The following is a 16,215-nucleotide window of genomic DNA, read 5'->3' on the forward strand; positions in this document are numbered from 1 at the left end:
GTTATTGAATCGTGATGAACATTTTTTAAAGCATATAAAACAATTCTTAGACTGGTTGTAATTGTTCGCTATTTCCTGATGTGTACAAAGTAACATTGATTATCTTTGACGTTTGTATAAATTTTGTTTTATAATAAAAAAAAAAAAAAAAAAAAAAAAAAAAAAACGTCCGCTTCACACGCGGAAGGACCCAGGTTCGAGACCTGGTAGATACATATTTTGACCATAGTGATAAGGCATAAAAATAAGCTATAGTCTGTCAAACGAAAGAAGAGCCCTGAGAAATTTGTCCAAATTGGTGTCGCCACCATCGACCCCATAGTACTTTATAAAATTGTTTTGTTTTGTCAATAGTCGTCTGTAATATAGTCTGCTATAAACAGATTGGCTTCGCTTAATCGCAATAGAACCAATACATTTTGCAATATATATTTAATATGTTTATGTTTCAAGGTTTTTACGATCATCGAGTATTAAAGAATATAAAACAAAATTAACGACAAGACACCAGTTTTATCTTTGTTGAACTAGCATTGCAATATATTTTAATGACATAAGTTAAAGTACTTGTCATATATTGCAAAATGTATTGGTTCTATTGCGATTAAGCCTATCTGTTTATAGCAGACTATATTACAAACGACTATTGACAAAACAAAACAAGTTGATAAAGTACTATGGGGTCGATGGTGGCGACACCAATTTGGACAAATTTCTCAGGGCTCTTCTTTCGTTTGACAGACTATAGATCTCTTGAAAAACTCAGAATTACTACGTATCTATGGTGTAGTTACTTATCTATGGTGTAGTTACGTATCTATGGTGTAGTTACGTATCTATGGTGTAGTTACGTATCTATGGTGTAGTGGTTATAACGTCCGCCTAGCACGCGGAAGGTCCCAGGTTCGAGCCCTGGTAGATACAAGTTTTGACCATCGTGATTGGGCATAAAAATAAGCTAGATCTCTTGAAAAACCCAGAATACTACGTATCTACGTGTAGTTTCGTATCGATGGTGTAGTGGTTATCACTTCCGCCTAACACGCGGAAGGTCCCAAGTTCGCGACCTGGTAGATACATGTTTTGACCATAGTGATTGGGCATAAAATTAAGCTAGATCTCTTGAAAAACCCAGAATTACTACGTATCTACGGTGCAGTTACGTATCGATGGTGTAGTGGTTATCACTTCCGCTTCACACGCGGAAGGTCCCAGGTTCGAGCCCTGGTAGATACAAGTTTAGACCATCTTGATTGGGCATAAAAATAAGCTAGATCTCTTGAAAAACCCAGAATTACTACGTATCTACGGTGTAGTTACGTATCTATGGTGTAGTGGTTATCACGTCCGCTTCACACGCGGAAGGTCCCAGGTTCGAGCCCTGGTATATACAAGTTTTGACCATCGTGATTGGGCATAAAAATAAGCTAGATCTCTTGAAAAACCCAGAATTACTACGTATCTACGTGTAGTTACGTATCGATGGTGTAGTGGTTATCATTTCCGCCTAACACGCGGAAGGTCCCAGGTTCGAGACCTGGTAGATACATGTTTTGACCATAGTGATTGGGCATAAAATAAGCTAGATCTCTTGAAAAACTCAGAATTACTACGTATCTATGGTGTAGTTACGTATCTATGGTGTAGTGGTTATCACGTGCGCTTCACACGCGGAAGGACCCAGGTTCGAGCCTTGGTAGATACAAGTTTTGACCATCGTGATTGGGCATAAAAATAAGCTATATCTCTTGAAAAACCCAGAATTACTACGTATCTACGTGTAGTTACGTATCGATGGTGTAGTGGTTATCACTTTCGCCTAACACGCGGAAGGTCCCAGGTTCGAGCCCTGGTATATACAAGTTTTGACCATCGTGATTGGGCATAAAAATAAGCTAGATCTCTTGAAAAACCCAGAATTACTACGTATCTACGTGTAGTTACGTATCGATGGTGTAGTGGTTATCACTTACGCCTAACACGCGGAAGGTCCCAGGTTCGAGACCTGATAGATACATGTTTTGACCATAGTGATTGGGCATAAAAATGAGCTAGATCTCTTGAAAAACTCATAATTACTACGTATCGATGGTTTAGTTACGTATCTATGGTGTAGTGGTTATCACGTACGCTTCACACGCGGAAGGACCCAGGTTCGAGCCTTGGTAGATACAAGTTTTGACCATCGTGATTGGGCATAAAAATAAGCTAGATCTCTTGAAAAACCCAGAATTACTACGTATCTACGTGTAATTACGTATCGATGGTGTAGTGGTTATCACTTCCGCCTAACACGCGGAAGGTCCCAGGTTCGCGACCTGGTAGATACATGTTTTGACCATAGTGATTGGGCATAAAAATAAGCTAGATCTCTTGAAAAACCCAGAATTACTACGTATCTACGATATAGTTACGTATCGATGGTGTAGTGGTTATCACTTCCGCTTCACACGCGAAAGGTCCCAGGTTCGAGCCCTGGTAGATACAAGTTTTGACCATCTTGATTGGGCATAAAAATAAGCTAGATCTCTTGAAAAACCCAGAATTACTACGTATCTACGGTGTAGTTACGTATCTATGGTGTAGTGGTTATCACGTCCGCTTCACACGCGGAAGGTCCCAGTTTCGAGCCCTGGTATATACAAGTTTTGACCATCGTGATTGGGCATAAAAATAAGCTAGATCTCTTGAAAAACTCAGAATTACTACGTATCTATGGTGTAGTTACGTTTCTATGGTGTAGTGGTTATCACGTCCGCCTAACACGCGGAAGGTCCCAGGTTCGAGACCTGGTATATACATGTTTTGACCATAGTGATTGGGCATAAAAATAAGCTAGATCTCTTGAAAAACTCAGAATTACTACGTATCTGTGGTGTAGTTACGTATCTATGGTGTAGTGGTTATCACGTCCGCTTCACACGCGGAAGGTCCCAGGTTCGAGCCCTGGTAGATACAAGTTTTGACCATCGTGATTGGGCATAAAAATAAGCTAGATCTCTTGAAAAACCCAGAATTACTACGTATCTTCGTGTAGTTACGTATCGATGGTGTAGTGGTTATCACTACCGCCTAACACGCGGAAGGTCCCAGGTTCACGACCTGGTAGATACATGTTTTGACCATAGTGATTGGGCACAAAAATAAGCTAGATCTCTTGAAAAACCCAGAATTACTACGTATCTATGGTGTAGTTACGTATCTATGGTGTAGTGGTTATCACGTCCGCTTCACACGCGGAAGTTCCCAGGTTCGAGCCCTGGTAGATACAAGTTTTGAACATTGTGATTGGGCATAAAAATAAGCTAGATCTCTTGAAAAACCCAGAATTACTACGTATCTACGTGTAGTTTCGTATCGATGGTGTAGTGGTTATCACTTCCGCCTAACACGCGGAAGGTCCCAGGTTCGAGACCTGGTAGATACATGTTTTGACCATAGTGGTTGGGCATAAAAATAAGCTAGATCGCTTGAAAAACTCAGAATTACTACGTATCTATGGTGTAGTTACGTATCTATGGTGTAGTTACGTATCTATGGTGTAGTGGTTATCACGTGCGCTTCACACGCGGAAGGACCCAGGTTCGAGCCTTGGTAGATAAAAGTTTTGACCATCGTGATTGGGCATAAAAATAAGCTATATCTCTTGAAAAACCCAGAATTACTACGTATCTACGTGTAGTTACGTATCGATGGTGTAGTGGTTATCACTTTCGCCTAACACGCGGAAGGTCCCAGGTTCGAGCCCTGGTATATACAAGTTTTGACCATCGTGATTGGGCATAAAAATAAGCTAGATCTCTTGAAAAACCCAGAATTACTACGTATCTACGTGTAGTTACGTATCGATGGTGTAGTGGTTATCACTTACGCCTAACACGCGGAAGGTCCCAGGTTCGAGACCTGGTAGATACATGTTTTGACCATAGTGATTGGGCATAAAAATAAGCTAGATCTCTTGAAAAACTCATAATTACTACGTATCGATGGTTTAGTTACGTATCTATGGTGTAGTGGTTATCACGTACGCTTCACACGCGGAAGGACCCAGGTTCGAGCCTTGGTAGATACAAGTTTTGACCATCGTGATTGGGCATAAAAATAAGCTAGATCTCTTGAAAAACCCAGAATTACTACGTATCTACGTGTAGTTACGTATCGATGGTGTAGTGGTTATCACTTCCGCCTAACACGCGGAAGGTCCCAGGTTCGCGACCTGGTAGATACATGTTTTGACCATAGTGATTGGGCATAAAAATAAGCTAGATCTCTTGAAAAACCCAGAATTACTACGTATCTACGATATAGTTACGTATCGATGGTGTAGTGGTTATCACTTCCGCTTCACACGCGGAAGGTCCCAGGTTCGAGCCCTGGTAGATACAAGTTTTGACCATCTTGATTGGGCATAAAAATAAGCTAGATCTCTTGAAAAACCCAGAATTACTACGTATCTACGGTGTAGTTACGTATCTATGGTGTAGTGGTTATCACGTCCGCTTCACACGCGGAAGGTCCCAGTTTCGAGCCCTGGTATATACAAGTTTTGACCATCGTGATTGGGCATAAAAATAAGCTAGATCTCTTGAAAAACTCAGAATTACTACGTATCTATGGTCTAGTTACGTTTCTATGGTGTAGTGGTTATCACGTCCGCCTAACACGCGGAAGGTCCCAGGTTCGAGACCTGGTATATACATGTTTTGACCATAGTGATTGGGCATAAAAATAAGCTAGATCTCTTGAAAAACTCAGAATTACTACGTATCTGTGGTGTAGTTACGTATCTATGGTGTAGTGGTTATCACGTCCGCTTCACACGCGGAAGGTCCCAGGTTCGAGCCCTGGTAGATACAAGTTTTGACCATCGTGATTGGGCATAAAAATAAGCTAGATCTCTTGAAAAACCCAGAATTACTACGTATCTTCGTGTAGTTACGTATCGATGGTGTAGTGGTTATCACTACCGCCTAACACGCGGAAGGTCCCAGGTTCACGACCTGGTAGATACATGTTTTGACCATAGTGATTGGGCACAAAAATAAGCTAGATCTCTTGAAAAACCCAGAATTACTACGTATCTACGGTGTAGTTACGTATCTATGGTGTAGTGGTTATCACGTCCGCTTCACACGCGGAAGTTCCCAGGTTCGAGCCCTGGTAGATACAAGTTTTGAACATTGTGATTGGGCATAAAGATAAGCTAGATCTCTTGAAAAACCCAGAATTACTACGTATCTACGTGTAGTTACGTATCGATGGTGTAGTGGTTATCACTTCCGCCTAACACGCGGAAGGTCCCAGGTTCGAGACCTGGTAGATACATGTTTTGACCATAGTGGTTGGGCATAAAAATAAGCTAGATCGCTTGAAAAACTCAGAATTACTACGTATCTATGGTGTAGTTACGTATCTATGGTGTAGTTACGTATCTATGGTGTAGTGGTTATCACGTCCGCCTAACACCCGGAAGGTCCCAGGTTCGAGCCCTGGTAGATACAACTTTTGACCATCGTGATTGGGCATAAAAATAAGCTAGATCTCTTGAAAAACCCAGAACTACTACGTATCTTCGTGTAGTTACGTATCGATGGTGTAGTGGTTATCACTTCCGCCTAACACGCGGAAGGTCCCAGGTTCGCGACCTGGTAGATACATGTTTTGAACATAGTGATTGGGCATAAAAATAAGCTAGATCTCTTGAAAAACCCAGAATTACTACGTATCTACGGTGTAGTTACGTATCTGTGGTGTAGTGGTTATCACGTCCGCTTCACACGCGGAAGGTCCCAGGTTCGAGCCCTGGTAGATACAAGTTTTGACCATCGTGATTGGGGATAAAAATAAGCTAGATCTCTTGAAAAACCCAGAATTACTACGTATCTACGTGAAGTTACGTATCGATGGTGTAGTGGTTATCACTTCCGCCTAACACGCGGAAGGTCCCAGGTTCGAGACCTGGTAGATACATGTTTTGACCATAGTGATTGGGCATAAAAATAAGCTAGATCTCTTGAAAAACTCAGAATTACTACGTATCGATGGTTTAGTTACGTATCTATGGTGTAGTGGTTATCACGTCCGCTTCACACGCGGAAGGTCCCAGGTTCGAGCCCTGGTAGATACAAGTTTTGACCATCGTGATTGGGCATAAAAATAAGCTAGATCTCTTGAAAAACCCAGAATTACTACGTATCTTCGTGTAGTTACGTATCGATGGTGTAGTGGTTATCACTACCGCCTAACACGCGGAAGGTCCCAGGTTCACGACCTGGTAGATACATGTTTTGACCATAGTGATTGGGCACAAAAATAAGCTAGATCTCTTGAAAAACCCAGAATTACTACGTATCTATGGTGTAGTTACGTATCTATGGTGTAGTGGTTATCACGTCCGCTTCACACGCGGAAGTTCCCAGGTTCGAGCCCTGGTAGATACAAGTTTTGAACATTGTGATTGGGCATAAAGATAAGCTAGATCTCTTGAAAAACCCAGAATTACTACGTATCTACGTGTAGTTACGTATCGATGGTGTAGTGGTTATCACTTCCGCCTAACACGCGGAAGGTCCCAGGTTCGAGACCTGGTAGATACATGTTTTGACCATAGTGGTTGGGCATAAAAATAAGCTAGATCGCTTGAAAAACTCAGAATTACTACGTATCTATGGTGTAGTTACGTATCTATGGTGTAGTTACGTATCTATGGTGTAGTGGTTATCACGTCCGCCTAACACCCGGAAGGTCCCAGGTTCGAGCCCTGGTAGATACAACTTTTGACCATCGTGATTGGGCATAAAAATAAGCTAGATCTCTTGAAAAACCCAGAACTACTACGTATCTTCGTGTAGTTACGTATCGATGGTGTAGTGGTTATCACTTCCGCCTAACACGCGGAAGGTCCCAGGTTCGCGACCTGGTAGATACATGTTTTGAACATAGTGATTGGGCATAAAAATAAGCTAGATCTCTTGAAAAACCCAGAATTACTACGTATCTACGGTGTAGTTACGTATCTGTGGTGTAGTGGTTATCACGTCCGCTTCACACGCGGAAGGTCCCAGGTTCGAGCCCTGGTAGATACAAGTTTTGACCATCGTGATTGGGGATAAAAATAAGCTAGATCTCTTGAAAAACCCAGAATTACTACGTATCTACGTGAAGTTACGTATCGATGGTGTAGTGGTTATCACTTCCGCCTAACACGCGGAAGGTCCCAGGTTCGAGACCTGGTAGATACATGTTTTGACCATAGTGATTGGGCATAAAAATAAGCTAGATCTCTTGAAAAACCCAGAATTACTACGTATCTACGTGTAGTTACGTATCGATGGTGTAGTGGTTATCACTTCCGCCTAACACGCGGAAGGTCCCAGGTTCGAGACCTGGTAGATACATGTTTTGACCATAGTGGTTGGGCATAAAAATAAGCTAGATCGCTTGAAAAACTCAGAATTACTACGTATCTATGGTGTAGTTACGTATCTATGGTGTAGTTACGTATCTATGGTGTAGTGGTTATCACGTCCGCCTAACACCCGGAAGGTCCCAGGTTCGAGCCCTGGTAGATACAACTTTTGACCATCGTGATTGGGCATAAAAATAAGCTAGATCTCTTGAAAAACCCAGAACTACTACGTATCTTCGTGTAGTTACGTATCGATGGTGTAGTGGTTATCACTTCCGCCTAACACGCGGAAGGTCCCAGGTTCGCGACCTGGTAGATACATGTTTTGAACATAGTGATTGGGCATAAAAATAAGCTAGATCTCTTGAAAAACCCAGAATTACTACGTATCTACGGTGTAGTTACGTATCTGTGGTGTAGTGGTTATCACGTCCGCTTCACACGCGGAAGGTCCCAGGTTCGAGCCCTGGTAGATACAAGTTTTGACCATCGTGATTGGGGATAAAAATAAGCTAGATCTCTTGAAAAACCCAGAATTACTACGTATCTACGTGAAGTTACGTATCGATGGTGTAGTGGTTATCACTTCCGCCTAACACGCGGAAGGTCCCAGGTTCGAGACCTGGTAGATACATGTTTTGACCATAGTGATTGGGCATAAAAATAAGCTAGATCTCTTGAAAAACTCAGAATTACTACGTATCGATGGTTTAGTTACGTATCTATGGTGTAGTGGTTATCACGTCCGCTTCACACGCGGAAGGTCCCAGGTTCGAGCCCTGGTAGATACAAGTTTTGACCATCGTGATTGGGCATAAAAATAAGCTAGATCTCTTGAAAAACCCAGAATTACTACGTATCTTCGTGTAGTTACGTATCGATGGTGTAGTGGTTATCACTACCGCCTAACACGCGGAAGGTCCCAGGTTCACGACCTGGTAGATACATGTTTTGACCATAGTGATTGGGCACAAAAATAAGCTAGATCTCTTGAAAAACCCAGAATTACTACGTATCTATGGTGTAGTTACGTATCTATGGTGTAGTGGTTATCACGTCCGCTTCACACGCGGAAGTTCCCAGGTTCGAGCCCTGGTAGATACAAGTTTTGAACATTGTGATTGGGCATAAAGATAAGCTAGATCTCTTGAAAAACCCAGAATTACTACGTATCTACGTGTAGTTACGTATCGATGGTGTAGTGGTTATCACTTCCGCCTAACACGCGGAAGGTCCCAGGTTCGAGACCTGGTAGATACATGTTTTGACCATAGTGGTTGGGCATAAAAATAAGCTAGATCGCTTGAAAAACTCAGAATTACTACGTATCTATGGTGTAGTTACGTATCTATGGTGTAGTTACGTATCTATGGTGTAGTGGTTATCACGTCCGCCTAACACCCGGAAGGTCCCAGGTTCGAGCCCTGGTAGATACAACTTTTGACCATCGTGATTGGGCATAAAAATAAGCTAGATCTCTTGAAAAACCCAGAACTACTACGTATCTTCGTGTAGTTACGTATCGATGGTGTAGTGGTTATCACTTCCGCCTAACACGCGGAAGGTCCCAGGTTCGCGACCTGGTAGATACATGTTTTGAACATAGTGATTGGGCATAAAAATAAGCTAGATCTCTTGAAAAACCCAGAATTACTACGTATCTACGGTGTAGTTACGTATCTGTGGTGTAGTGGTTATCACGTCCGCTTCACACGCGGAAGGTCCCAGGTTCGAGCCCTGGTAGATACAAGTTTTGACCATCGTGATTGGGGATAAAAATAAGCTAGATCTCTTGAAAAACCCAGAATTACTACGTATCTACGTGAAGTTACGTATCGATGGTGTAGTGGTTATCACTTCCGCCTAACACGCGGAAGGTCCCAGGTTCGAGACCTGGTAGATACATGTTTTGACCATAGTGATTGGGCATAAAAATAAGCTAGATCTCTTGAAAAACTCAGAATTACTACGTATCGATGGTTTAGTTACGTATCTATGGTGTAGTGGTTATCACGTCCGCTTCACACGCGGAAGGTCCCAGGTTCGAGCCCTGGTAGATACAAGTTTTGACCATCGTGATTGGGCATAAAAATAAGCTAGATCTCTTGAAAAACCCAGAATTACTACGTATCTACGTGTAGTTACGTATCGATGGTGTAGTGGTTATCACGTCCGCCTATCACGCGGAAGGTCCCAGGTTCGAGACCTGGTAGATACACGTTTTGACCATCGTGATTGGGCATAAAAATAAGCTAGATCTCTTGAAAAACCCAGAATTACTACGTATCTACGGTGTAGTTACGTATCTATGGTGTAGTGGTTATCACGTCCGCTTCACACGCGGAAGGTCCCAGGTTCGAGCCCTGGTAGATACAAGTTTTGACCATTGTGATTGGGCATAAAAATAAGCTAGATCTCTTGAAAAACCCAGAATTACTACGTATCTACGTGTAGTTACGTATCGATGGTGTAGTGGTTATCACTTCCGCCTAACACGCGGAAGGTCCCAGGTTCGAGCCCTGGTAGATACACGTTTTGACCATAGTGATTGGGCATAAAAATAAGCTAGATCTCTTGAAAAACCCAGAATTACTAAGTATCTACGTGTAGTTACGTATCGATGGTGTAGTGGTTATCACGTCCGCCTATCACGCGGAAGGTCCCAGGTTCGAGACCTGGTAGATACACGTTTTGACCATAGTGATTGGGCATAAAAATAAGCTAGATCTCTTGAAAAACTCAGAATTACTACGTATCGATGGTTTAGTTACGTATCTATGGTGTAGTGGTTATCACGTCCGCTTCACACGCGGAAGGTCCCAGGTTCGAGCCCTGGTAGATACAAGTTTTGACCATCGTGATTGGGCATAAAAATAAGCTAGATCTCTTGAAAAACCCAGAATTACTACGTATCTACGTGTAGTTACGTATCGATGGTGTAGTGGTTATCACTTCCGCCTAACACGCGGAAGGTCCCAGGTTCGAGCCCTGGTAGATACAACTTTTGACCATCGTGATTGGGCATAAAAATAAGCTAGATCTCTTGAAAAACCCAGAACTACTACGTATCTTCGTGTAGTTACGTATCGATGGTGTAGTGGTTATCACTTCCGCCTAACACGCGGAAGGTCCCAGGTTCGCGACCTGGTAGATACATGTTTTGAACATAGTGATTGGGCATAAAAATAAGCTAGATCTCTTGAAAAACCCAGAATTACTACGTATCTACGGTGTAGTTACGTATCTGTGGTGTAGTGGTTATCACGTCCGCTTCACACGCGGAAGGTCCCAGGTTCGAGCCCTGGTAGATACAAGTTTTGACCATCGTGATTGGGGATAAAAATAAGCTAGATCTCTTGAAAAACCCAGAATTACTACGTATCTACGTGAAGTTACGTATCGATGGTGTAGTGGTTATCACTTCCGCCTAACACGCGGAAGGTCCCAGGTTCGAGACCTGGTAGATACATGTTTTGACCATAGTGATTGGGCATAAAAATAAGCTAGATCTCTTGAAAAACTCAGAATTACTACGTATCGATGGTTTAGTTACGTATCTATGGTGTAGTGGTTATCACGTCCGCTTCACACGCGGAAGGTCCCAGGTTCGAGCCCTGGTAGATACAAGTTTTGACCATCGTGATTGGGCATAAAAATAAGCTAGATCTCTTGAAAAACCCAGAATTACTACGTATCTTCGTGTAGTTACGTATCGATGGTGTAGTGGTTATCACTACCGCCTAACACGCGGAAGGTCCCAGGTTCACGACCTGGTAGATACATGTTTTGACCATAGTGATTGGGCACAAAAATAAGCTAGATCTCTTGAAAAACCCAGAATTACTACGTATCTATGGTGTAGTGGTTATCACGTCCGCTTCACACGCGGAAGTTCCCAGGTTCGAGCCCTGGTAGATAAAAGTTTTGAACATTGTGATTGGGCATAAAGATAAGCTAGATCTCTTGAAAAACCCAGAATTACTACGTATCTACGTGTAGTTACGTATCGATGGTGTAGTGGTTATCACTTCCGCCTAACACGCGGAAGGTCCCAGGTTCGAGACCTGGTAGATACATGTTTTGACCATAGTGGTTGGGCATAAAAATAAGCTAGATCGCTTGAAAAACTCAGAATTACTACGTATCTATGGTGTAGTTACGTATCTATGGTGTAGTTACGTATCTATGGTGTAGTGGTTATCACGTCCGCCTAACACCCGGAAGGTCCCAGGTTCGAGCCCTGGTAGATACAACTTTTGACCATCGTGATTGGGCATAAAAATAAGCTAGATCTCTTGAAAAACCCAGAACTACTACGTATCTTCGTGTAGTTACGTATCGATGGTGTAGTGGTTATCACTTCCGCCTAACACGCGGAAGGTCCCAGGTTCGCGACCTGGTAGATACATGTTTTGAACATAGTGATTGGGCATAAAAATAAGCTAGATCTCTTGAAAAACCCAGAATTACTACGTATCTACGGTGTAGTTACGTATCTGTGGTGTAGTGGTTATCACGTCCGCTTCACACGCGGAAGGTCCCAGGTTCGAGCCCTGGTAGATACAAGTTTTGACCATCGTGATTGGGGATAAAAATAAGCTAGATCTCTTGAAAAACCCAGAATTACTACGTATCTACGTGAAGTTACGTATCGATGGTGTAGTGGTTATCACTTCCGCCTAACACGCGGAAGGTCCCAGGTTCGAGACCTGGTAGATACATGTTTTGACCATAGTGATTGGGCATAAAAATAAGCTAGATCTCTTGAAAAACTCAGAATTACTACGTATCGATGGTTTAGTTACGTATCTATGGTGTAGTGGTTATCACGTCCGCTTCACACGCGGAAGGTCCCAGGTTCGAGCCCTGGTAGATACAAGTTTTGACCATCGTGATTGGGCATAAAAATAAGCTAGATCTCTTGAAAAACCCAGAATTACTACGTATCTACGTGTAGTTATGTATCGATGGTGTAGTGGTTATCACGTCCGCCTATCACGCGGAAGGTCCCAGGTTCGAGACCTGGTAGATACACGTTTTGACCATCGTGATTGGGCATAAAAATAAGCTAGATCTCTTGAAAAACCCAGAATTACTACGTATCTACGGTGTAGTTACGTATCTGTGGTGTAGTGGTTATCACGTCCGCTTCACACGCGGAAGGTCCCAGGTTTGAGCCCTGGTAGATACAAGTTTTGACCATCGTGATTGGGCATAAAAATAAGCTAGATCTCTTGAAAAACCCAGAATTACTACGTATCTACGTGTAGTTACGTATCGATGGTGTAGTGGTTATCACGTCCGCCTATCACGCGGAAGGTCCCAGGTTCGAGACCTGGTAGATACACGTTTTGACCATCGTGATTGGGCATAAAAATAAGCTAGATCTCTTGAAAAACCCAGAATTACTACGTATCTACGGTGTAGTTACGTATCTATGGTGTAGTGGTTATCACGTCCGCTTCACACGCGGAAGGTCCCAGGTTCGAGCCCTGGTAGATACAAGTTTTGACCATTGTGATTGGGCATAAAAATAAGCTAGATCTCTTGAAAAACCCAGAATTACTACGTATCTACGTGTAGTTACGTATCGATGGTGTAGTGGTTATCACTTCCGCCTAACACGCGGAAGGTCCCAGGTTCGAGCCCTGGTAGATACACGTTTTGACCATAGTGATTGGGCATAAAAATAAGCTAGATCTCTTGAAAAACCCAGAATTACTAAGTATCTACGTGTAGTTACGTATCGATGGTGTAGTGGTTATCACGTCCGCCTATCACGCGGAAGGTCCCAGGTTCGAGACCTGGTAGATACACGTTTTGACCATAGTGATTGGGCATAAAAATAAGCTAGATCTCTTGAAAAACTCAGAATTACTACGTATCGATGGTTTAGTTACGTATCTATGGTGTAGTGGTTATCACGTCCGCTTCACACGCGGAAGGTCCCAGGTTCGAGCCCTGGTAGATACAAGTTTTGACCATCGTGATTGGGCATAAAAATAAGCTAGATCTCTTGAAAAACCCAGAATTACTACGTATCTTCGTGTAGTTACGTATCGATGGTGTAGTGGTTATCACTACCGCCTAACACGCGGAAGGTCCCAGGTTCACGACCTGGTAGATACATGTTTTGACCATAGTGATTGGGCACAAAAATAAGCTAGATCTCTTGAAAAACCCAGAATTACTACGTATCTATGGTGTAGTGGTTATCACGTCCGCTTCACACGCGGAAGTTCCCAGGTTCGAGCCCTGGTAGATAAAAGTTTTGAACATTGTGATTGGGCATAAAGATAAGCTAGATCTCTTGAAAAACCCAGAATTACTACGTATCTACGTGTAGTTACGTATCGATGGTGTAGTGGTTATCACTTCCGCCTAACACGCGGAAGGTCCCAGGTTCGAGACCTGGTAGATACATGTTTTGACCATAGTGGTTGGGCATAAAAATAAGCTAGATCGCTTGAAAAACTCAGAATTACTACGTATCTATGGTGTAGTTACGTATCTATGGTGTAGTTACGTATCTATGGTGTAGTGGTTATCACGTCCGCCTAACACCCGGAAGGTCCCAGGTTCGAGCCCTGGTAGATACAACTTTTGACCATCGTGATTGGGCATAAAAATAAGCTAGATCTCTTGAAAAACCCAGAACTACTACGTATCTTCGTGTAGTTACGTATCGATGGTGTAGTGGTTATCACTTCCGCCTAACACGCGGAAGGTCCCAGGTTCGCGACCTGGTAGATACATGTTTTGAACATAGTGATTGGGCATAAAAATAAGCTAGATCTCTTGAAAAACCCAGAATTACTACGTATCTACGGTGTAGTTACGTATCTGTGGTGTAGTGGTTATCACGTCCGCTTCACACGCGGAAGGTCCCAGGTTCGAGCCCTGGTAGATACAAGTTTTGACCATCGTGATTGGGGATAAAAATAAGCTAGATCTCTTGAAAAACCCAGAATTACTACGTATCTACGTGAAGTTACGTATCGATGGTGTAGTGGTTATCACTTCCGCCTAACACGCGGAAGGTCCCAGGTTCGAGACCTGGTAGATACATGTTTTGACCATAGTGATTGGGCATAAAAATAAGCTAGATCTCTTGAAAAACTCAGAATTACTACGTATCGATGGTTTAGTTACGTATCTATGGTGTAGTGGTTATCACGTCCGCTTCACACGCGGAAGGTCCCAGGTTCGAGCCCTGGTAGATACAAGTTTTGACCATCGTGATTGGGCATAAAAATAAGCTAGATCTCTTGAAAAACCCAGAATTACTACGTATCTACGTGTAGTTATGTATCGATGGTGTAGTGGTTATCACGTCCGCCTATCACGCGGAAGGTCCCAGGTTCGAGACCTGGTAGATACACGTTTTGACCATCGTGATTGGGCATAAAAATAAGCTAGATCTCTTGAAAAACCCAGAATTACTACGTATCTACGGTGTAGTTACGTATCTGTGGTGTAGTGGTTATCACGTCCGCTTCACACGCGGAAGGTCCCAGGTTTGAGCCCTGGTAGATACAAGTTTTGACCATCGTGATTGGGCATAAAAATAAGCTAGATCTCTTGAAAAACCCAGAATTACTACGTATCTACGTGTAGTTACGTATCGATGGTGTAGTGGTTATCACGTCCGCCTATCACGCGGAAGGTCCCAGGTTCGAGACCTGGTAGATACACGTTTTGACCATCGTGATTGGGCATAAAAATAAGCTAGATCTCTTGAAAAACCCAGAATTACTACGTATCTACGGTGTAGTTACGTATCTATGGTGTAGTGGTTATCACGTCCGCTTCACACGCGGAAGGTCCCAGGTTCGAGCCCTGGTAGATACAAGTTTTGACCATTGTGATTGGGCATAAAAATAAGCTAGATCTCTTGAAAAACCCAGAATTACTACGTATCTACGTGTAGTTACGTATCGATGGTGTAGTGGTTATCACTTCCGCCTAACACGCGGAAGGTCCCAGGTTCGAGCCCTGGTAGATACACGTTTTGACCATAGTGATTGGGCATAAAAATAAGCTAGATCTCTTGAAAAACCCAGAATTACTAAGTATCTACGTGTAGTTACGTATCGATGGTGTAGTGGTTATCACGTCCGCCTATCACGCGGAAGGTCCCAGGTTCGAGACCTGGTAGATACACGTTTTGACCATAGTGATTGGGCATAAAAATAAGCTAGATCTCTTGAAAAACTCAGAATTACTACGTATCGATGGTTTAGTTACGTATCTATGGTGTAGTGGTTATCACGTCCGCTTCACACGCGGAAGGTCCCAGGTTCGAGCCCTGGTAGATACAAGTTTTGACCATCGTGATTGGGCATAAAAATAAGCTAGATCTCTTGAAAAACCCAGAATTACTACGTATCTACGTGTAGTTACGTATCGATGGTGTAGTGGTTATCACTTCCGCCTAACACGCGGAAGGTCCCAGGTTCGAGCCCTGGTAGATACAACTTTTGACCATCGTGATTGGGCATAAAAATAAGCTAGATCTCTTGAAAAACCCAGAACTACTACGTATCTTCGTGTAGTTACGTATCGATGGTGTAGTGGTTATCACTTCCGCCTAACACGCGGAAGGTCCCAGGTTCGCGACCTGGTAGATACATGTTTTGAACATAGTGATTGGGCATAAAAATAAGCTAGATCTCTTGAAAAACCCAGAATTACTACGTATCTACGGTGTAGTTACGTATCTGTGGTGTAGTGGTTATCACGTCCGCTTCACACGCGGAAGGTCCCAGGTTCGAGCCCTGGTAGATACAAGTTTTGACCATCGTGAT

General features: G+C 42.9%; 54 non-coding genes across 54 annotated transcripts; all 54 read left to right on the forward strand.

Annotated features, from left to right (window-relative positions):
- Positions 1-851: 851 nt before the first annotated feature.
- TRNAA-AGC (transfer RNA alanine (anticodon AGC)) lies at positions 852-924 on the forward strand. Its single transcript has one exon. It is a non-coding gene; the product is annotated as a tRNA-Ala (tRNA).
- Positions 925-1,163: 239 nt separating this feature from the next.
- On the forward strand, positions 1,164-1,236 carry TRNAV-CAC (transfer RNA valine (anticodon CAC)). Its single transcript has one exon. It is a non-coding gene; the product is annotated as a tRNA-Val (tRNA).
- An 84-nt stretch (positions 1,237-1,320) lies between these two features.
- On the forward strand, positions 1,321-1,393 carry TRNAV-CAC (transfer RNA valine (anticodon CAC)). Its single transcript has one exon. It is a non-coding gene; the product is annotated as a tRNA-Val (tRNA).
- Positions 1,394-1,632: 239 nt separating this feature from the next.
- TRNAV-CAC (transfer RNA valine (anticodon CAC)) lies at positions 1,633-1,705 on the forward strand. The gene has a single exon. It is a non-coding gene; the product is annotated as a tRNA-Val (tRNA).
- A 396-nt stretch (positions 1,706-2,101) lies between these two features.
- Positions 2,102-2,174, forward strand: TRNAV-CAC (transfer RNA valine (anticodon CAC)). The gene has a single exon. It is a non-coding gene; the product is annotated as a tRNA-Val (tRNA).
- A 240-nt stretch (positions 2,175-2,414) lies between these two features.
- On the forward strand, positions 2,415-2,487 carry TRNAV-CAC (transfer RNA valine (anticodon CAC)). Its single transcript has one exon. It is a non-coding gene; the product is annotated as a tRNA-Val (tRNA).
- An 84-nt stretch (positions 2,488-2,571) lies between these two features.
- Positions 2,572-2,644, forward strand: TRNAV-CAC (transfer RNA valine (anticodon CAC)). The gene has a single exon. It is a non-coding gene; the product is annotated as a tRNA-Val (tRNA).
- Positions 2,645-2,885: 241 nt separating this feature from the next.
- Positions 2,886-2,958, forward strand: TRNAV-CAC (transfer RNA valine (anticodon CAC)). The gene has a single exon. It is a non-coding gene; the product is annotated as a tRNA-Val (tRNA).
- Positions 2,959-3,198: 240 nt separating this feature from the next.
- TRNAV-CAC (transfer RNA valine (anticodon CAC)) lies at positions 3,199-3,271 on the forward strand. The gene has a single exon. It is a non-coding gene; the product is annotated as a tRNA-Val (tRNA).
- A 728-nt stretch (positions 3,272-3,999) lies between these two features.
- Positions 4,000-4,072, forward strand: TRNAV-CAC (transfer RNA valine (anticodon CAC)). The gene has a single exon. It is a non-coding gene; the product is annotated as a tRNA-Val (tRNA).
- Positions 4,073-4,312: 240 nt separating this feature from the next.
- On the forward strand, positions 4,313-4,385 carry TRNAV-CAC (transfer RNA valine (anticodon CAC)). Its single transcript has one exon. It is a non-coding gene; the product is annotated as a tRNA-Val (tRNA).
- An 84-nt stretch (positions 4,386-4,469) lies between these two features.
- On the forward strand, positions 4,470-4,542 carry TRNAV-CAC (transfer RNA valine (anticodon CAC)). Its single transcript has one exon. It is a non-coding gene; the product is annotated as a tRNA-Val (tRNA).
- A 241-nt stretch (positions 4,543-4,783) lies between these two features.
- On the forward strand, positions 4,784-4,856 carry TRNAV-CAC (transfer RNA valine (anticodon CAC)). The gene has a single exon. It is a non-coding gene; the product is annotated as a tRNA-Val (tRNA).
- Positions 4,857-5,096: 240 nt separating this feature from the next.
- Positions 5,097-5,169, forward strand: TRNAV-CAC (transfer RNA valine (anticodon CAC)). Its single transcript has one exon. It is a non-coding gene; the product is annotated as a tRNA-Val (tRNA).
- Positions 5,170-5,428: 259 nt separating this feature from the next.
- On the forward strand, positions 5,429-5,501 carry TRNAV-AAC (transfer RNA valine (anticodon AAC)). Its single transcript has one exon. It is a non-coding gene; the product is annotated as a tRNA-Val (tRNA).
- A 240-nt stretch (positions 5,502-5,741) lies between these two features.
- Positions 5,742-5,814, forward strand: TRNAV-CAC (transfer RNA valine (anticodon CAC)). Its single transcript has one exon. It is a non-coding gene; the product is annotated as a tRNA-Val (tRNA).
- A 240-nt stretch (positions 5,815-6,054) lies between these two features.
- TRNAV-CAC (transfer RNA valine (anticodon CAC)) lies at positions 6,055-6,127 on the forward strand. The gene has a single exon. It is a non-coding gene; the product is annotated as a tRNA-Val (tRNA).
- A 240-nt stretch (positions 6,128-6,367) lies between these two features.
- Positions 6,368-6,440, forward strand: TRNAV-CAC (transfer RNA valine (anticodon CAC)). Its single transcript has one exon. It is a non-coding gene; the product is annotated as a tRNA-Val (tRNA).
- Positions 6,441-6,699: 259 nt separating this feature from the next.
- Positions 6,700-6,772, forward strand: TRNAV-AAC (transfer RNA valine (anticodon AAC)). The gene has a single exon. It is a non-coding gene; the product is annotated as a tRNA-Val (tRNA).
- A 240-nt stretch (positions 6,773-7,012) lies between these two features.
- TRNAV-CAC (transfer RNA valine (anticodon CAC)) lies at positions 7,013-7,085 on the forward strand. The gene has a single exon. It is a non-coding gene; the product is annotated as a tRNA-Val (tRNA).
- Positions 7,086-7,500: 415 nt separating this feature from the next.
- Positions 7,501-7,573, forward strand: TRNAV-AAC (transfer RNA valine (anticodon AAC)). The gene has a single exon. It is a non-coding gene; the product is annotated as a tRNA-Val (tRNA).
- Positions 7,574-7,813: 240 nt separating this feature from the next.
- On the forward strand, positions 7,814-7,886 carry TRNAV-CAC (transfer RNA valine (anticodon CAC)). Its single transcript has one exon. It is a non-coding gene; the product is annotated as a tRNA-Val (tRNA).
- Positions 7,887-8,126: 240 nt separating this feature from the next.
- Positions 8,127-8,199, forward strand: TRNAV-CAC (transfer RNA valine (anticodon CAC)). The gene has a single exon. It is a non-coding gene; the product is annotated as a tRNA-Val (tRNA).
- A 240-nt stretch (positions 8,200-8,439) lies between these two features.
- On the forward strand, positions 8,440-8,512 carry TRNAV-CAC (transfer RNA valine (anticodon CAC)). Its single transcript has one exon. It is a non-coding gene; the product is annotated as a tRNA-Val (tRNA).
- Positions 8,513-8,771: 259 nt separating this feature from the next.
- Positions 8,772-8,844, forward strand: TRNAV-AAC (transfer RNA valine (anticodon AAC)). Its single transcript has one exon. It is a non-coding gene; the product is annotated as a tRNA-Val (tRNA).
- Positions 8,845-9,084: 240 nt separating this feature from the next.
- Positions 9,085-9,157, forward strand: TRNAV-CAC (transfer RNA valine (anticodon CAC)). The gene has a single exon. It is a non-coding gene; the product is annotated as a tRNA-Val (tRNA).
- A 240-nt stretch (positions 9,158-9,397) lies between these two features.
- Positions 9,398-9,470, forward strand: TRNAV-CAC (transfer RNA valine (anticodon CAC)). Its single transcript has one exon. It is a non-coding gene; the product is annotated as a tRNA-Val (tRNA).
- Positions 9,471-9,553: 83 nt separating this feature from the next.
- TRNAD-AUC (transfer RNA aspartic acid (anticodon AUC)) lies at positions 9,554-9,626 on the forward strand. Its single transcript has one exon. It is a non-coding gene; the product is annotated as a tRNA-Asp (tRNA).
- An 84-nt stretch (positions 9,627-9,710) lies between these two features.
- On the forward strand, positions 9,711-9,783 carry TRNAV-CAC (transfer RNA valine (anticodon CAC)). Its single transcript has one exon. It is a non-coding gene; the product is annotated as a tRNA-Val (tRNA).
- Positions 9,784-10,022: 239 nt separating this feature from the next.
- TRNAD-AUC (transfer RNA aspartic acid (anticodon AUC)) lies at positions 10,023-10,095 on the forward strand. The gene has a single exon. It is a non-coding gene; the product is annotated as a tRNA-Asp (tRNA).
- An 84-nt stretch (positions 10,096-10,179) lies between these two features.
- TRNAV-CAC (transfer RNA valine (anticodon CAC)) lies at positions 10,180-10,252 on the forward strand. The gene has a single exon. It is a non-coding gene; the product is annotated as a tRNA-Val (tRNA).
- Positions 10,253-10,648: 396 nt separating this feature from the next.
- Positions 10,649-10,721, forward strand: TRNAV-CAC (transfer RNA valine (anticodon CAC)). The gene has a single exon. It is a non-coding gene; the product is annotated as a tRNA-Val (tRNA).
- A 240-nt stretch (positions 10,722-10,961) lies between these two features.
- TRNAV-CAC (transfer RNA valine (anticodon CAC)) lies at positions 10,962-11,034 on the forward strand. The gene has a single exon. It is a non-coding gene; the product is annotated as a tRNA-Val (tRNA).
- A 221-nt stretch (positions 11,035-11,255) lies between these two features.
- Positions 11,256-11,328, forward strand: TRNAV-CAC (transfer RNA valine (anticodon CAC)). Its single transcript has one exon. It is a non-coding gene; the product is annotated as a tRNA-Val (tRNA).
- Positions 11,329-11,587: 259 nt separating this feature from the next.
- Positions 11,588-11,660, forward strand: TRNAV-AAC (transfer RNA valine (anticodon AAC)). The gene has a single exon. It is a non-coding gene; the product is annotated as a tRNA-Val (tRNA).
- A 240-nt stretch (positions 11,661-11,900) lies between these two features.
- TRNAV-CAC (transfer RNA valine (anticodon CAC)) lies at positions 11,901-11,973 on the forward strand. Its single transcript has one exon. It is a non-coding gene; the product is annotated as a tRNA-Val (tRNA).
- A 240-nt stretch (positions 11,974-12,213) lies between these two features.
- On the forward strand, positions 12,214-12,286 carry TRNAV-CAC (transfer RNA valine (anticodon CAC)). The gene has a single exon. It is a non-coding gene; the product is annotated as a tRNA-Val (tRNA).
- Positions 12,287-12,369: 83 nt separating this feature from the next.
- Positions 12,370-12,442, forward strand: TRNAD-AUC (transfer RNA aspartic acid (anticodon AUC)). The gene has a single exon. It is a non-coding gene; the product is annotated as a tRNA-Asp (tRNA).
- Positions 12,443-12,526: 84 nt separating this feature from the next.
- On the forward strand, positions 12,527-12,599 carry TRNAV-CAC (transfer RNA valine (anticodon CAC)). The gene has a single exon. It is a non-coding gene; the product is annotated as a tRNA-Val (tRNA).
- An 83-nt stretch (positions 12,600-12,682) lies between these two features.
- Positions 12,683-12,755, forward strand: TRNAD-AUC (transfer RNA aspartic acid (anticodon AUC)). The gene has a single exon. It is a non-coding gene; the product is annotated as a tRNA-Asp (tRNA).
- Positions 12,756-12,839: 84 nt separating this feature from the next.
- On the forward strand, positions 12,840-12,912 carry TRNAV-CAC (transfer RNA valine (anticodon CAC)). The gene has a single exon. It is a non-coding gene; the product is annotated as a tRNA-Val (tRNA).
- Positions 12,913-13,151: 239 nt separating this feature from the next.
- On the forward strand, positions 13,152-13,224 carry TRNAD-AUC (transfer RNA aspartic acid (anticodon AUC)). Its single transcript has one exon. It is a non-coding gene; the product is annotated as a tRNA-Asp (tRNA).
- Positions 13,225-13,308: 84 nt separating this feature from the next.
- TRNAV-CAC (transfer RNA valine (anticodon CAC)) lies at positions 13,309-13,381 on the forward strand. The gene has a single exon. It is a non-coding gene; the product is annotated as a tRNA-Val (tRNA).
- Positions 13,382-13,602: 221 nt separating this feature from the next.
- On the forward strand, positions 13,603-13,675 carry TRNAV-CAC (transfer RNA valine (anticodon CAC)). The gene has a single exon. It is a non-coding gene; the product is annotated as a tRNA-Val (tRNA).
- Positions 13,676-13,934: 259 nt separating this feature from the next.
- Positions 13,935-14,007, forward strand: TRNAV-AAC (transfer RNA valine (anticodon AAC)). Its single transcript has one exon. It is a non-coding gene; the product is annotated as a tRNA-Val (tRNA).
- A 240-nt stretch (positions 14,008-14,247) lies between these two features.
- TRNAV-CAC (transfer RNA valine (anticodon CAC)) lies at positions 14,248-14,320 on the forward strand. The gene has a single exon. It is a non-coding gene; the product is annotated as a tRNA-Val (tRNA).
- Positions 14,321-14,560: 240 nt separating this feature from the next.
- On the forward strand, positions 14,561-14,633 carry TRNAV-CAC (transfer RNA valine (anticodon CAC)). The gene has a single exon. It is a non-coding gene; the product is annotated as a tRNA-Val (tRNA).
- Positions 14,634-14,716: 83 nt separating this feature from the next.
- On the forward strand, positions 14,717-14,789 carry TRNAD-AUC (transfer RNA aspartic acid (anticodon AUC)). Its single transcript has one exon. It is a non-coding gene; the product is annotated as a tRNA-Asp (tRNA).
- Positions 14,790-14,873: 84 nt separating this feature from the next.
- On the forward strand, positions 14,874-14,946 carry TRNAV-CAC (transfer RNA valine (anticodon CAC)). The gene has a single exon. It is a non-coding gene; the product is annotated as a tRNA-Val (tRNA).
- Positions 14,947-15,029: 83 nt separating this feature from the next.
- On the forward strand, positions 15,030-15,102 carry TRNAD-AUC (transfer RNA aspartic acid (anticodon AUC)). The gene has a single exon. It is a non-coding gene; the product is annotated as a tRNA-Asp (tRNA).
- An 84-nt stretch (positions 15,103-15,186) lies between these two features.
- Positions 15,187-15,259, forward strand: TRNAV-CAC (transfer RNA valine (anticodon CAC)). The gene has a single exon. It is a non-coding gene; the product is annotated as a tRNA-Val (tRNA).
- A 239-nt stretch (positions 15,260-15,498) lies between these two features.
- TRNAD-AUC (transfer RNA aspartic acid (anticodon AUC)) lies at positions 15,499-15,571 on the forward strand. Its single transcript has one exon. It is a non-coding gene; the product is annotated as a tRNA-Asp (tRNA).
- Positions 15,572-15,655: 84 nt separating this feature from the next.
- TRNAV-CAC (transfer RNA valine (anticodon CAC)) lies at positions 15,656-15,728 on the forward strand. Its single transcript has one exon. It is a non-coding gene; the product is annotated as a tRNA-Val (tRNA).
- Positions 15,729-16,124: 396 nt separating this feature from the next.
- TRNAV-CAC (transfer RNA valine (anticodon CAC)) lies at positions 16,125-16,197 on the forward strand. Its single transcript has one exon. It is a non-coding gene; the product is annotated as a tRNA-Val (tRNA).
- Positions 16,198-16,215: the final 18 nt, after the last annotated feature.

This window comes from Phalangium opilio, unplaced genomic scaffold (assembly GCF_054372755.1).
Source record: "Phalangium opilio isolate 3A_F unplaced genomic scaffold, DU_Popi_V2 ptg000077l_1, whole genome shotgun sequence".
Taxonomy (NCBI): Eukaryota; Metazoa; Arthropoda; class Arachnida; order Opiliones; family Phalangiidae; genus Phalangium; species Phalangium opilio.